The sequence below is a fragment of the Pan troglodytes genome, chromosome 9 (assembly GCF_028858775.2).
Source record: "Pan troglodytes isolate AG18354 chromosome 9, NHGRI_mPanTro3-v2.0_pri, whole genome shotgun sequence".
In the NCBI taxonomy this organism is placed as follows: Eukaryota; Metazoa; Chordata; class Mammalia; order Primates; family Hominidae; genus Pan; species Pan troglodytes.
In genome coordinates this window covers 95,436,202-95,450,650 of record NC_072407.2, presented here as the reverse complement: position 1 = coordinate 95,450,650, position 14,449 = coordinate 95,436,202, and the positions used below count along the sequence as shown (strand labels likewise).

The 14,449-nt window shown below is 36.2% G+C and overlaps 2 protein-coding genes across 11 annotated transcripts in view; one reads left to right on the top strand and one right to left on the bottom strand.

Annotated features, from left to right (window-relative positions):
- DEUP1 (deuterosome assembly protein 1) overlaps positions 1-480 on the bottom strand; it is a 102,415-nt gene extending 101,935 nt beyond the window's left edge. For 5 of the 8 annotated variants that reach the window (XR_010147110.1, XR_010147107.1, XR_010147108.1 and 2 more), the window contains exon 1: positions 182-459. The gene's annotated coding sequence lies outside the window, so the exon portion shown is untranslated. Of the gene's footprint in view, positions 1-181 lie in introns of all 8 variants that reach the window. The other 3 variants (XR_010147111.1, XM_016919899.4, XM_054661178.2) reach the window with 3 other exon arrangements.
- The window catches only part of SLC36A4 (solute carrier family 36 member 4), a 275,950-nt gene that overhangs the window by 68,806 nt on the left and 192,695 nt on the right, over positions 1-14,449 (top strand). The window lies entirely within an intron of this gene.

The window sequence follows — 14,449 nt, the reverse complement described above, 5'->3', positions numbered from 1 at the left end:
CCTCTATTCTGGGTCCTTTCCTCTTTGTAGTCCCACTGCCTACCCCAAGGCTGGGCACCCAAGCTGCAGCCCGGCAATACTTGTTGAATGAATGAACCAAATAGATCACGAAGGAACTGTAAACCGCTGGGGAGTTCATCATCCAGGTTCCTTAAATCCCCTTGGCCCTCTTTCCTCTTACCCAAATTTGAAGTGGCATGAAAAAGAAAGAAACTTCGGGTAAAGAGAACTGCTTTTATCTCCGTTCACCCTAGTGTCTTCCAGCTGGGAGGAGCTGGATTTCACCGCTCAGCCCCTGGTTCCTGTGGTGATAACAGCATCAGCTTGTACCTGACTTTCCCGTCAAGCGCGATGGGTCCTTAAAACACTGCCAGTCAGGCGAACGGACAGTGTTGCCTCCCTTCAGGGAGAAGAGAATAGCTTCTAAGAGGAGAAGCTGGAACGAAACTCAACGGGACTGATTCCAGATTCTTTCCTTTTTCCACCAAATTCCAAGAGTCATTGATGACAGATTTTCTGTCTCCATTTCATAGAGGAAATAATAGGAAAGAATATATGTTTTCCAACTGACATCTTGAGTGATTTGTTTTAAGCACTTGAATTTTGTGTTTGTTTTATTTTAACCAAAGAATTCCTTCCTAACACATGGAGTCGACTACTTAATTCTTAAAGTCTTTTATTTGCACTTTACTTTCATCACTTTAACGCTAATTTGCTACTTTAATATTCTATGAATTTAATGCGCACCCACATCCCTCCGTCCAGGTTCCATCTGAATTTTATAAAACCATTATGCTGTTTCTTGACAAATTGAGCTTCATAGATGAATTGTATACAGTCACCTGGGATATCAGTTCTAACAGGTGTTTCATAGCTCTCATGTTTGCATGAAGAGAGTGACTGTGTTATCTTAACTTGAAACTTTTCATTATTCTGAAAACGCGTATATTCTTTATTCTTGTCTGAATTGAATGGGTCAATGTATTTTTTCTAACCCAAGGAAGGGAAAATGGAACTAGGAACGAAATTTAATGAAATCTCAGGGTGCCCAAGATCACTAAGGCTGTGTAACATTGCTAAGTGCTTCCATGTTCATTATTTCTTTAGAGGCTCAGAAATACACTCAGCAAGTGTATCAGGTGTTATTAATAGCTCCTTTCAGAAGATTAGGAAACCCAGGCTTAGTGAGAATGAAGGATATGTCCATGGATTTGTCCATGGATTTGCACTTGGAATGGATGATACATCAAGATATAAACCTAGATCATCTTACTCCAAATCCAGTGTTCTCCAAACATTAAGGTTGAGTCGGTTTCTTTAGCAGTCAGGATCTTCCTTAGCAAACTGTAGGTTTAATGTTTTCCTTTTTTTTTTTTTTTTTTTTTTTGAGACAGAGTCTCGCTCTGTTGCCCAGGCTGGAGTGCAGTAGTGCCATCTCGGCTCACTGCAAGCTCCGCCTCCTGGGTTCACGCCATTCTTCTGCCTCAGCCTCCCGAGTAGCTGGGACTACAGGCACCCACCACCACGCCCGGCTAATTTTTTGTATTTTTAGAAGAGACGGGGTTTCACCGTGTTAGCCAGGATGGTCTCGAACTCCTGACCTCGTGATCCACCCGCCTCGGCCTCCCAAAGTGCTGGGATTACAGGCGTCAGCCACCGCGCCCAGCCAGGTTTCATGTTTTCACATGGAAGAATAGGTGCAGGGGAATGCTTGCAAAAACATTTAAGAAGACACATACTATAATGGATTTTAGGAAAATTTAAATATAGAATAGGAACATCCCATTCAATTTAATACGAATAAAGGTTTTCATTTCAGGATGAGAGTTAAGATTTAAAATGCAAATACCTGTTCCCTACCCTGCTAGTAAGAAGTAACAGTAAAGACTTGAATTCACCTTGAAATGTCCTTATTATTAGATATTTTCAGGTAAGTTTGTTTTGAAAGGGATGAGACCAGGAAAGCTCCAGTCTAAAGGAGAGGAAGAGTGTGGCCAGGGTGGAAATCTTCCTAAACAGGGTTAGTGAGAGTTGACAAGAGAGCTTAGTCATGAAAGAAAATTGGAGGACATGGCAAAATGAGGATAAGATAAAATGTAACCAGAAATGGTCAAAGGAGAATATAGGGGGCATGCATGGATGAAGAATAAGGATGACCTTTGGAAGAAAAGCTAAGGGACCAATTATAGGGAATAAATAATAAAGCAATAGGCTAAACCTTTAAAATTTAAAAACCTTCATAACAAAATCATTTCATGGGAAAATTTATAATAGCAATATAGTAAATGAATGTGCAACTTTAGCATATGCGTGGCTATATAAAATAACTTCATGTCTGTCTTTGTATCAACAAGGAAATATTTATTTTTATATTTTTTAAAAAACAAGTTTAAAAATTATATATATATTCATTATAATTTTAAAAACTAAGTATATCCTTATGCATAGAACATACCTTAAAAATTTTTTTAAAACAATTATAATGAAATAATCATAGAATTGTAAGAAACTGTACAGGAGATACAGTCTAACCCAGGGGTCCCCAACCCCTGGGCTGCATACTGGTACTGGTCAGTGGCCTGTTAGGAACCTGGCCACACAGCAGGAGGTGAGCAGCGGGCAAGCATTACGGCCTGAGCTTTGCCTCCTGTCAGATCAGTGGTGGCATTAGATTCTCATAGAAGCGCGAATCCTATTGTGAACTGCACATGCCAGGGATCTAGTTTGTGCACTCCTTATGAGAATCTAATGCCTGATGATCTGACATGGAACAGTTTCATCCTGAAACCATACCCCCTGGTGCCAAAAAGGTTGGGGGCTGCTGGTCTAACCTCTTCATTTTGGATGTGAAGAAACTCAGATCCAAAGAGTTATAATTATTTGATTAGTCTCATTGTTAGTTAATGGCAAACATTTTCAAGGGAATTTTCTGGAGATGCTTAATACACATTCTAGTTGAGAAAATAACCATTCAGCAGGAAGAGATTCAGTATTTAGAACTAAGATCACCTAGAGCAGCACTATCCAATGGAAATAGAATGCAAGCCACTTGTATAATTTTAAATATTCTAGTAGTCAAATTTTAAAAAGTAAAAAACAGATGAAGTTTATTTTAATAATACATTTATTTCATCTAATATACCTAAAATACCATTTTAACACCTAGTCAATATAAAAATTATTGAGATATTTTATATATTTTTTGCATAGTTTTTACTTAAAGCTGAATCAGTTCATTCTGGCCACATGTAGGTGCTTCATAGTCACACACGACTGGTGGCTATCATATTGGACAGGGAAGCTGGAGAACATGGGTGCCTGGTCAATGTCCTAAAGCTCTTCATTAAAGTGTGAAGGGCAATGCAAAGAGAGAGATTCTTAATTATTTGGGTGTGATTTGAGAGAGATTTTGAAAATGTCCTACCTCAGTATCCTTACCAACCTGCTCTGGGCTGCGATAGGCATTGGACATCTGAAGAGAAATACATAAATTTGAGCCCTTAACCAGGCAGCATGAGGCCTTTCATTGTGTCATGCCTGCTAGGCCTGTCAATCATCACTATCAGGGCTGCTTCTCCTCCTGATGGGACTTTAGAAGCGCCAGGTTTCACTTGAGGATCAGAAAACAAAGCCAAATTCTTTGAAAAAATGGCTATTATGATTTTTAAAATTCTCTACTTTTACTTTTTATGGACTTTTAGAGTTTCGACACTGTGGTTTTGAAAATGTCAACCTTTTTCAGATATTAAGGGGAGCTAAAGGAGAAAGATTTTTGTATAGTCGTGAGCTAAAGTTTTAAAGATGCAATACTTATTTCCTGGAGCCATTCATGACTAGGACAATGTTGAAGTGAAAGGGCCCTAATGGGAAAAACAAATTTGTAACCAGAGAGGAAAGTTGGGCCTGCCTGCTTAATGGCCTCTTTTCACTTGGGTCAACTTCTTCTCTGAGCTCAACTCTGCAGAAACCTTTTGGGTCACTAGCTAATATGATGGAAATTACTGGGTCAAAATCTAGGAAAAGACATGAACCTAGAGAAGTGAGCCCAGCACTTAAGGCTGCTTTCAAAGGCATTTGATGCTCTGGAAGAAACAGCTGCAAAACTGAGCAGCCATTTGATAGTCTTGTGAAAAAAACGGGCAGAAGACAAAGCCTGGGCTCAATAAATAAATAAACATCCCCTGTCTTTAAGCTGGGGCTCCAGATGACTTTACCCTCAGGAAAATGGTGAGGTGGAAATAAATCAGTACTCCTACTGACTCGCAACCAGCTTGCAATCATCTGTAATTTGGGACAACCTCCATCTTTGAACTCAGAATAGGGTCATACTAGACTGGTAGGTTAAGATACCTGGAAGAAGCAAGCAGAAATTTTCCTGGAAATAACTTCTCAAATACAAAGGCCAGAACAAAAAGAAAAATAGAAATTCTAAAACTAGAAAAAAATTACTAATAACCAAAAATAAGAACACAACAGATATGAATAATGATAGATTTGGTACAGGTGAAGGGATAACTTGTGAATTGGAAAACAGAACAGAAGAAAGTATCCAGATTGTAGAGAAAATAAAAATAATAAAATATTTTAGTATGAAGTTTTTTATAACTTTGGTACTTATTAATAGAATTATTTGTTGTTATGAAAGTAAAAATAGATAATATATGTGCAAGTATTTAATACATGCCCTAGCACATAGGAAGAACTCAAAAAGTATTTGTTGAATTTGAAATTTAAAAAAGTTAATTTGTTGATTTTGCAGGTAATCTCTGTCATCTTATATAACTTCCATTTCTTTGCCAAAATGTTCAAGCTTTTCTTTTACTTTTTTTCAACTTTTAAAGCATATTAATAAGAATTTTCTATTTTATTTTGCGTGTTATGATTCCAGTCTCTAAAATATTTTGGATATATTACTGCTAGCTCTTACTCATGTTGTCTTTTTCTTGTGTGGGTTTATAATTTTTAACTATGAGATACTTTTGAGGGGAAGCTTTATTTCTGGGACATCTTTGAGGCCAGGATGGAGGCTGAATTTTTTGATTTTGCATTTTCTTATGAGAATTGTCTGGGGGTATCACCAACTCTAAACTACTTTACATTAATTTTTTTTACAGGAGGTTTTCCAGACAACACAGGTAATATGGTGAATGAAAAATAAGTGTTAGAGTCAGCTTATGATACAAATTTCCAAAACTTTTTTTTTCCTTTTCTTAGTTTTTCTTCACCCAGTGCCAAAGTCAAAATAGGCATGTTTTCTACTGTTGAATTTTTCTGCCTTTTTAAAAAAAATCAGCTTTTTATTTTAGAACAGTTGTAGATTTACATAAAATTATTAGCATAGTACAGAGGGCTCCCATCTACCCCACATCCAGTAGCCTCTATTATTAACATCTTACATTAGTCTGGTCTATTTGTTACAATTAATAAACTGATACTGATAATATTAACCAAAATTAATACTTTATTCAGATTTTCTTGGTTTTTACCTAATGTCCTTTCAGTTGCAGGACACCACACTAAATAGTGGTCATGTCTCCTTAGGCACTTTTTGGCTGTGACAGTTTCCAAGAGTTTTGTAATGATCTTGGCAGTTTTGAAGAGTGCTGTTAGGTACTTTATGGAATGTCCCTTAATTGAAATTTGTCTGCAGTTTTTCTCATGATTAGATTGGAAGGAAACTCACAGAAATTAACTGCCATTTTCATCACATTGTATCAAGGGTACATACTATCAACTTGATTTATGACTGTTGATGTTGACCTTGATCATCGGGTTGAGATGGTGTTTGTCAGCTCTCTCCGCTGTAAAGTTACTCTTTCCCCCACTTCCATACTGTACTTTTTGAATGGAAGTCATTGTGTGCAGCACACGCTTCAGGGGTAGGGAGTTATGCTCTGCCTTCCAAAGGGTAAAGTGTATATATCAATTATTTGGAATTCTGCATGGAAGATTTGTCTCATCTCCCACATTTATTTATATCAGTATGGACACATGGATATTTATTGTATACTTTGAATTATAATCCAAGGCTACTTTGTTTGAGAAAATAAACAAATTTAGTTTCTCATATTATTCCAGCTGTGGTCATTGGGAGCTCTTCCAGTTGGCTCCTATGTTCCTTTGACATACCTCATCATTGTGGGATTTTTGGTTTTGAGAACTTCATTACTTTCTATCATTATAGGATGTCCCAGTCTCATCTTGTATATGTATATTTCCTGCTCCTGCAATCAGCTCTGTCTTCAGGGAGCACTTATTAACAATGAATTATAAACCAGTACCTGGGCACTAGGAACGCTCCTTGCGACTTGATTATTCTTGTTCCTAAACCCTCTCAGCTGACAGAACAAGGAAATATATTTGTGTAATACTGACCTTTGTATATACAAATAACTGTAAGTATTTCTATATGCAACCATTTGTGTCTAAACAGACATGAGTTTATCTAAGCTAAAAGGCCATGAGTTCACACTGTTATCTCCAACTCTGTTACACAGATTGTTCTAGCTTCTTCCCCTTACTTATCTGTAAATTCCTACTCCAATGGTAAAAAAGTGGCTTCCCATGATCCGCCATCCATTTACTTAACTGCACAACTGCAGTATAGGTGTATAACACTATCAGAATTGTTAACCTATACCATATGGAACAGGACATTATCAATTAGAGTACAGTGCATATGTATAGTAAATTTTGCCTTTAGCCTCAATAGATTTCACTCATCTCCAAAGTTACTTAAATCAGTACCTTTTCCGTCTTCCTCTTTTAGTGAGGTTGTTTTACAAATCTGTAATACAGTTAGGATGTTTTGTCACATTCTCCATTCTCTTTTGGGATCTTCTGGCCTCCTAAATATATTTTTTTAAATTTGCATACACTAAGGTTCACGATTTGAGACTCATTTACTTTTTTTTTTTTTTTTTTTTTTTGAGACAGGGTCTTGGTCTATTGCCCAGGCTGGAGTACAGTGACATGATCTCAGCTCACTGCAGTCTTGACCTCCTGGGCTCAGGCAATCCTCCCACCTCGGCCTCCTGCGTAACTGAGACCACAGGCATATGCCACCATGCTCAGCTGATTTGTTTATTTTCTGTTGAGACAGGTCTCTCTGTGATGACCAGGCTGCTCTTGAACTTCTGAGTTCAAGTGAATCTCCTGCCTCAGCCTCCCAAAGTTTTGGGATTATAGGTGTGAGCCACTGTGCCTGTTCTTACTTACTTTTACAGTGAAGGTAGGCTTTTGGAATCCCAGTTTTATGCAGAAGTCTGTTGAAATCTTCACCTGGGCTGGTCTTGGGCCCTATGTCTTATTATCCTTCTGCACGTAGCCACCACAGTGTAAGCAGAAACACTCAGAGCAAAAGTTTCTTTTAGCATTCACTCCCTTGTTGGGGTTCCTCTTCTCACTTCTCACATAACTTAGGTTATGAAATCTATTGATTCTATTATTTCATTCAAACTCAGTAAGATATTTACATTTTTATAATGTTTTATTTGTTTCAATTAGATTGTTCAGCGTATCTAATCAAACATGCTACCAGAATTGGAAGTCCTTTTTACATTATTTAATTTTTTAAAAATATTTCATTATCTATAAACATCTTTTACGTTTCCTCAGCTCTTTATTTTTGGAAACAAAAAGGGGAAATTATGAATGAGTTAAATAAATAATGATTCAAGATCAGATTCCATCTGTTATAAATAGTGATGTTAGAGAAAAATTAAAGAATACAATATAGCCACTTATAAAATAAGAGAACATGTCTTTAAAATACATTTAGAACAAGAATTTTGTATTAGGAAATTCAACTGTTATTTTTGTTGTTATTATTTAATTTTACTGAAATGACTTCCATGAATTGAGAATTAATTTCTGTATATCTCTGAGTGTCATGTTTTCTGGTTACCCTATAAACAATGTTAATATGCAGTTGGCTGAATAAAATTGAGCTAGGAATATATGAGCAAATACTTCAAACAAATATTAATAAATAAACATTCTGTCATTACCTTGAGACTGCGGCACCTGTTTTAGAGAGATACCAATGTTTTATCCATTTTAGTGTCAGCCTTCAATGATCAGGTGGAACAACATGCAGGCTGAAGAAAAATGACTCTCAGTGTCCTCATTACTTAGGTTTGTGCTGTAAGACCACTCGTCATGTTGCCACCATTATGCCTTTTTTTTGTTTTTGGTATAAAGCATGTTAGCATTGTTGCTGCTGCTGTTGAATATATGTGGTAATACCTATTATAAAACATTATTCTAGGACACATCTGAGGAACATGAGCTTGCCACATACAGTGGAAAATAACAACAACAATTTTTTTCTTTTCCTTTTCCCAGACTAAGATTATAAAACTCTTAGACATGTTTCAGTTGCTTACACATGAAACCTAGTTCATAATGTCCTCACATACAGTACCATTTATTCCCCATATGGTTGCACTTCAAAATGCAATGATTTTGTAAAAGCCTTGTTAGAAAACAACTTTTGATAATTTTGGGGAGTTATCTTCTCTAAAGAGTAAATTTACAACATTCTGTTGGAACATTTCAGAATGTCACCTGAAAAGGATACCTATCTTCAGTCTGAGGTGACCTCAACACCCAGAAACCCAGATTATCTCTGAAAGTGTGTAAATTGCTTTGTAAAGAAGGCATCAGTCTAATTATCACAGTGTTGTGTTAAAATCCACCATGCAGTCCTATTTCTGAACTGACTGGGAGAAATTCCTCAGCTTGACGTAAATCCTCAGATGATAGAGACCAATCATTGTGAGAAGAAACCACATTCCCTTTTCTTTCTCTTTTCATGATTAAATGTTTCAATTGCATTTTCTTATTTTAACTAGGTATCAGTCACTTGCCCGTTGATAGCTGAATTAAGTTTGTAAACCATGAAGGAAAGGAAAATGTTTTTTCATCTTACTTAATCTTTATTTTCATTCCAGTACTGACTGAAAAAAGAATCAATAGCAGTAAGCCCTCCCAGGCAGGAAAAAATATTTAATTTCATTTTACATCTTTTAAAATTGTGAATATTTTTCTTTTCTTGAATCTTCCTCTTTTTTTTTGAACATACAATATGAGAAAACAACTCTACAAATGATTTATTTCTAAGAAAGCCAGCTGAGCATTGTAGAAAGAATATGGACTTTGCATTCAGACAACAAGAATTTGAATCCCAAATCTGCCTTTTAATAGCTAAATGAGTATGGCTAATTTATTTGCCCTCATCAAAAATTAGTTCCCTTGTTTCTACAGTGGGAATAGCAATACTTACAGGACTGTAGTAAAGATTAAATTAGGTCAGTTACGTATATAACACACCTATCAGGTAGCATCATTATTGTTATTGCTATTATTACTATTATTTATTATATAACTATTCTGTTGTTTTAAAAAATATTCAGAGAGAAAAAGTATATGGCTTCCTTTAGAAACAAATTAGCCAGAACAAGTTGTAACGATAAAGAGCTTACCCAGAAGACACTTGAATGGTATATATTGAATAGTGATAAAGGGGAAGTGAAAAGATAATTAAATTAATTGATTGCTAAAGTATTTTTGCCCAGTTAAAAGTCAAAACTAGGGGGTTAAGTGAAGACTTTCTGCATGTCTGAATTTTATATATTCACTCATTCATTTATTCAAAACTGCATATTTATGTAACATTAACTATATGCTGGGCATTGTGGAAAAAGAAAGATCAAGGGTTAGGAGCATGCAAACAGAATTTCATCTAAATAATTATAGTACTTTTTTCAAACCACAAACATACAAAAAGATGTTCACTGTCACCAATAGTTAAATAGTATAAATTAATAAAATTATAAGATACTTTCTCTTATAGGATTGCAAAAAATTAGAAAGCCTAGTAACATTTAAAATTGGCAAAGATATAGGCATACTCTCATCCACTGTTTGGAGGTGTGTAAATTATTACAATTATTTTTGGCAATATTTGAGTAATTTGAAAATATTTATCTAAATTTAAAATGTGCATAGCCAGCAATTCTAAGAATTTATCTTACAGAAATAATATCATGGGAACATAAAGATATCTTTAGATCTGAAGATATCTTTAGAACATAATAATATGTTTTCTCTTTAGGGACAGAGAGGGAGACAGAGAGGTTTACTGCAGTATTGTTTATAATCACATGGAAGGAGGAGTGCAACAGAATAGTATATTCCTATATTTACACTCACATGTCTGTTGGCAGAGGACCTTAGTCCCTTACAACATGGACCTCTCTATAGGGCTAATTGAGCATACTTATGCCATGGCAACTGACTTCTTGCAGAGAAAGTCATGTAAAAGAGAGAAAGATATATGCTGCCCCCACAAAAAAAAATAAGTATGTGAGGTAATGCATATGTTAATTAGCTTAATTTAGCCATTCTACAATATATACATATTTAAAAACATGTTGTACATGGTAAATACATACAATTTTTATTTGTAGTTTAAAAACTAATTAAAAAAAAGAAAGCTGCAATACCTTTTATGACCTAGTCTCAGAAGTCACACAATATCATTTCTACAATATTCTGTCAATTAGCCCTGAATCCCCAAATCCAGTCTAAGCTCAAGAGGTGGCAAATTAGGCTTCAGTTTTTGGAGGGAGAAGTGTTGAATAATCTGTGGACATATTTTAAAACTATTCCTCTTTGTCCTCTGGCTACAAATTATTTACATTCTTCATACATGGAAAATATATTCACCCTCTTCCGTACCAACTCCCAGTGCCAGGTCTTAATCTTTTACAACATCAGCTAAAAGTCTAGAAATTTGCCATCTTAATCAGACCTAAATGTGAATGCGGCTTCTCTAGTGTTGTTTTTTAAGTGCAGCTCCTTGAGTACAGTGCCTTTTAACTCAAGGCCTGTGGGTTTAAGAGACAAGTTACCCACATACTCATCCAACATGCATAAGATAACTGTAGACAATCCTGTTCAAATAGTGGAAAAATGGGAAGCCTAAAGCAATCACTGGTCCATAGCAATTCTGAAATCCACCCAGGCACATGTTCAATGTTTCTTGATTCTAACTCAAGGAACTTCCTAGGAGTGGTTCTCCATGGCTCTTGGCTGTACCCTTTGGTTTATTGGTTCTCTCCTCTGATTAATCTTTCCTTCCTCTTGAAAGATAGACTGTTTTGGAGCTGTGCCGTTTTCTCAGGAAAACTTTGGAATTTCAAATACCTCTTTTCATTGTGTACTATCTCTGTTCCCTTCAGTCTAAGCTGATGGCATTTCTGTCAATATCATTATTCTTAGAAACTTTCTGAATCCCCTATGAACCTTATTCGAGCTCACTTCATTAGACAAAAGTCATACCCCAAAATATTTTCAAGGAAAGTTATTCTCTACTTTGGGCTTCTGCTGAACTGTTGAAGGACAATACCCTTAAGCTTGTTCAAAGCTCTGTTGTTTCACTGAGTGGTTCTCAGAAGCACCATCTTACATCTTTCTGAGGTTGTAAACAAGGTATTTTGCAGCCACACTCTCATCTTCATCTCTGGAACATATCTTTCCATCAGTGCCCTGAATTTGATTTTTGCTGGGAAGCCATGACTTTATTTTAGGTTTGTTTGCCATCTAGAGATGGTGGAGATTTTCAAAACTATCAAGTAATGGCTTCTCACATTTAGCAATTCTTCTTTTAGTTTATCTCCTTCCTCTCACATTCAGTATCAAGAAGAAACCAGGTGAAATATTCAGCACTTTGCCTGGCTATCTCCTTGGGAAGATCACTCAGTTCATTGGGTATATTTTCTACTTTCCACAGTACCACAAGTAATAGTATTGCAAAATTTCTGCCACTATATCCTAAGGATCCCTTTTCTTCAGGTTCCAATAAACTTTTTCTTACTTTTCTTTTAGCTTTTACCTTTAGCCTTCCTATAGCCATCAGGCTTCTATTAACAATTTCATTAGGCTTTTTCTAATACTCTCCCTTAAAGCCTTTACAGCTTTTGCCCACATCCAGTTCCAAAGACACGTCCACAGTTTTATGTATTTATTATGACAGCACCTATTTTGGGGTATCAGATCTGTATCAGTTATTTTCTGCTGTGTAACAAATTACTCCAAAACACAGTAGCTTGTAACACCTTTTATTATGTCACAGTTTCTATGGGTTAGGTGTCAGGGAGCAGCTTATGTGGGTGGTTATGGCTCAGGGTCTCTCATGAGATTACAGTCAACGTGTCTGTAAGGGCTACAGTCATCTGTAGGCTTGAAGGAGGCCCAAGGACCCACTTCCAAGATGGCTCACTCACATATACATTGGCAAAGGGCCACAGTTCTTCACTGGCTATTAACAGGAAGCCTCCATTCCTTGCTATGTTGGCCTTTCCTTACGGCTGCTTGAATGGTCTCACGACATGGAAGTTGGCTCCCCCAAGAGTGAGTGATCTGGGAGAGAAAGCAAGGATTGAGCCGCAATGTCTTTTATGATCTAGTCTCAGAAGTCACACACTATAACTTCTGCCACATTCTGTCGATTAGAAGTGAGTCACAATGTTCAGCCCACACTCAGGAGATGGGGGTTAGGTTCTACCCTTTCACCTAGAAAACATTGATATATTATTATGTAAAAAAACAGAGCAAGTTTTATATCTATATGTATAACATGATTCTGTTTTGGGAGAAAGCAATCTAACCTTGCATACATGGGTAAAAACATAAAGATTTATTGAAACCTACAGACCAAAATGTTGATAGTTCTTACAGAGATATGTTAGGCAGTTGGAATGAGCCTAGTGAGACATAAGAGAAGAAGAATGAGTTTTAAATATTACTTTTAAAAACAGGTAGAATTTATGCATTTTAAAATTTCTACTTGCGTTTTTCCATGTTTTAAAAACTTTCTAAAATAAGCATGTGTAGCTTACACAATTAACAACTGTGCTTACCAAGAGGAGAATGTTTACTCAGCTATAAATGTTGAATTGAGATTGGAGAACAATGGACATGAGGACATGATCCACCAGAAGTCTCAAGATAATAATCAAGTGTGCAAGAGAAAAATAATTTAGTTACTACTGAAGATCTGATTTGTTCAAAGTAGATAAAATCAGCCATGTAAATTATGAAAAACATAACTTCAGTTCTATTTGCTTTACTACGGAGTAAATGTTGACAAGATTTTAAGATAGAATAGAAAACAAAGGACTTCTGATTAAAATGGAAACATGGCGGACTGAAACATACTTTACCTACTCTTCCCTTCTGAAACTCCACTACAGTGTCAGTAAAGGCTGTGTGTACACACACACATTTAAGAGACAGAAAGAGACAGAGAGATAGAGAGAGAGAGAGAAAACATAAGAGAGGACAACAACAATATAATTTTGACTGCTGGAAAGCTGATGCATGTTAATTGCCTTTGCAGATCAGAAGAAGCTGAAATAGAAGCCCATGAGGGTGAAAGTCAGGGATTTCCAAAAACAATCTTGGAAGTCGAAAGCACCGGGTACTTCAGAATGTAAGGGACACAAGTAGAGAAGAAAACAAGAGGATTGATTTAAAATCTATTTAGGACACGGTTTATTCCAGATCCTTTCTGTAGCACCAACCCCAGTCAGGCAACTTTCTCTTTCTGACCTTGGCAGAAAATTAGAGGTTTACTCTCTGGAGATGTCAAGCCAGAGAACTCTGGACTTAGGGCATTAGGTAGAGAGGAGAATAAGAATACCATACCAAAAACAGGGAAAGTAGCTGAAAGTCTCTATTCTAAACAATCTCTTCCATAGCTCAGCTTTAGAATTCCGGCAGCCATATTTAAAGGCAGGAGATTGGTGGATTTCTCTAAAAAGAAAATGATCAGCCCAAGAGCAAAGCAAAGCAAAACAAAACAAAACAAAACAAAACAAAATGTAGACAGTTGGGGAGTCCTTCAATGAAACGGGAGTCAATTATTCTTCAGTGAAGCCCAGTCTTTAATAAGCCCTATTTTCTCACACAGACACAACTGTAAGGCTTCTCTCTCCTTATTGTTGTTATTTTTTAAAATTATTATTTCAGAAATGAGGATCTCACTGGTACTATCTCTGTTTCCTTCAGTCTCAAGTGATCCTGGGCTCAAGTGATCCTTCCACCTCAACCAGGCAAGTGGCTAGGATTATAGGTGCATGCCACTGCACCTGGCTTGGCTTCTTTCTTAATATGAGCCAAAATAAGAATGACAAGAGATTTCAGAAAAACTTTTAACATCAGAAAGGCCAAAACAAAGAAAAAGGTAACATGAACAAAACAAATCACGTAGGAAGTAGAAGAAAAAAAACTATCATCAGGGAAATAAGAAAAGGTGTTACATCCATGACATACACACAAAAAGTTATAAAAAGTCAATATTTGAAAAAAAATAAAGGCCTTAGACATTTTAAAATGTGATGCAAGAAACAAAAATTTAAATGTTCTATGGAAAGGATTAAGA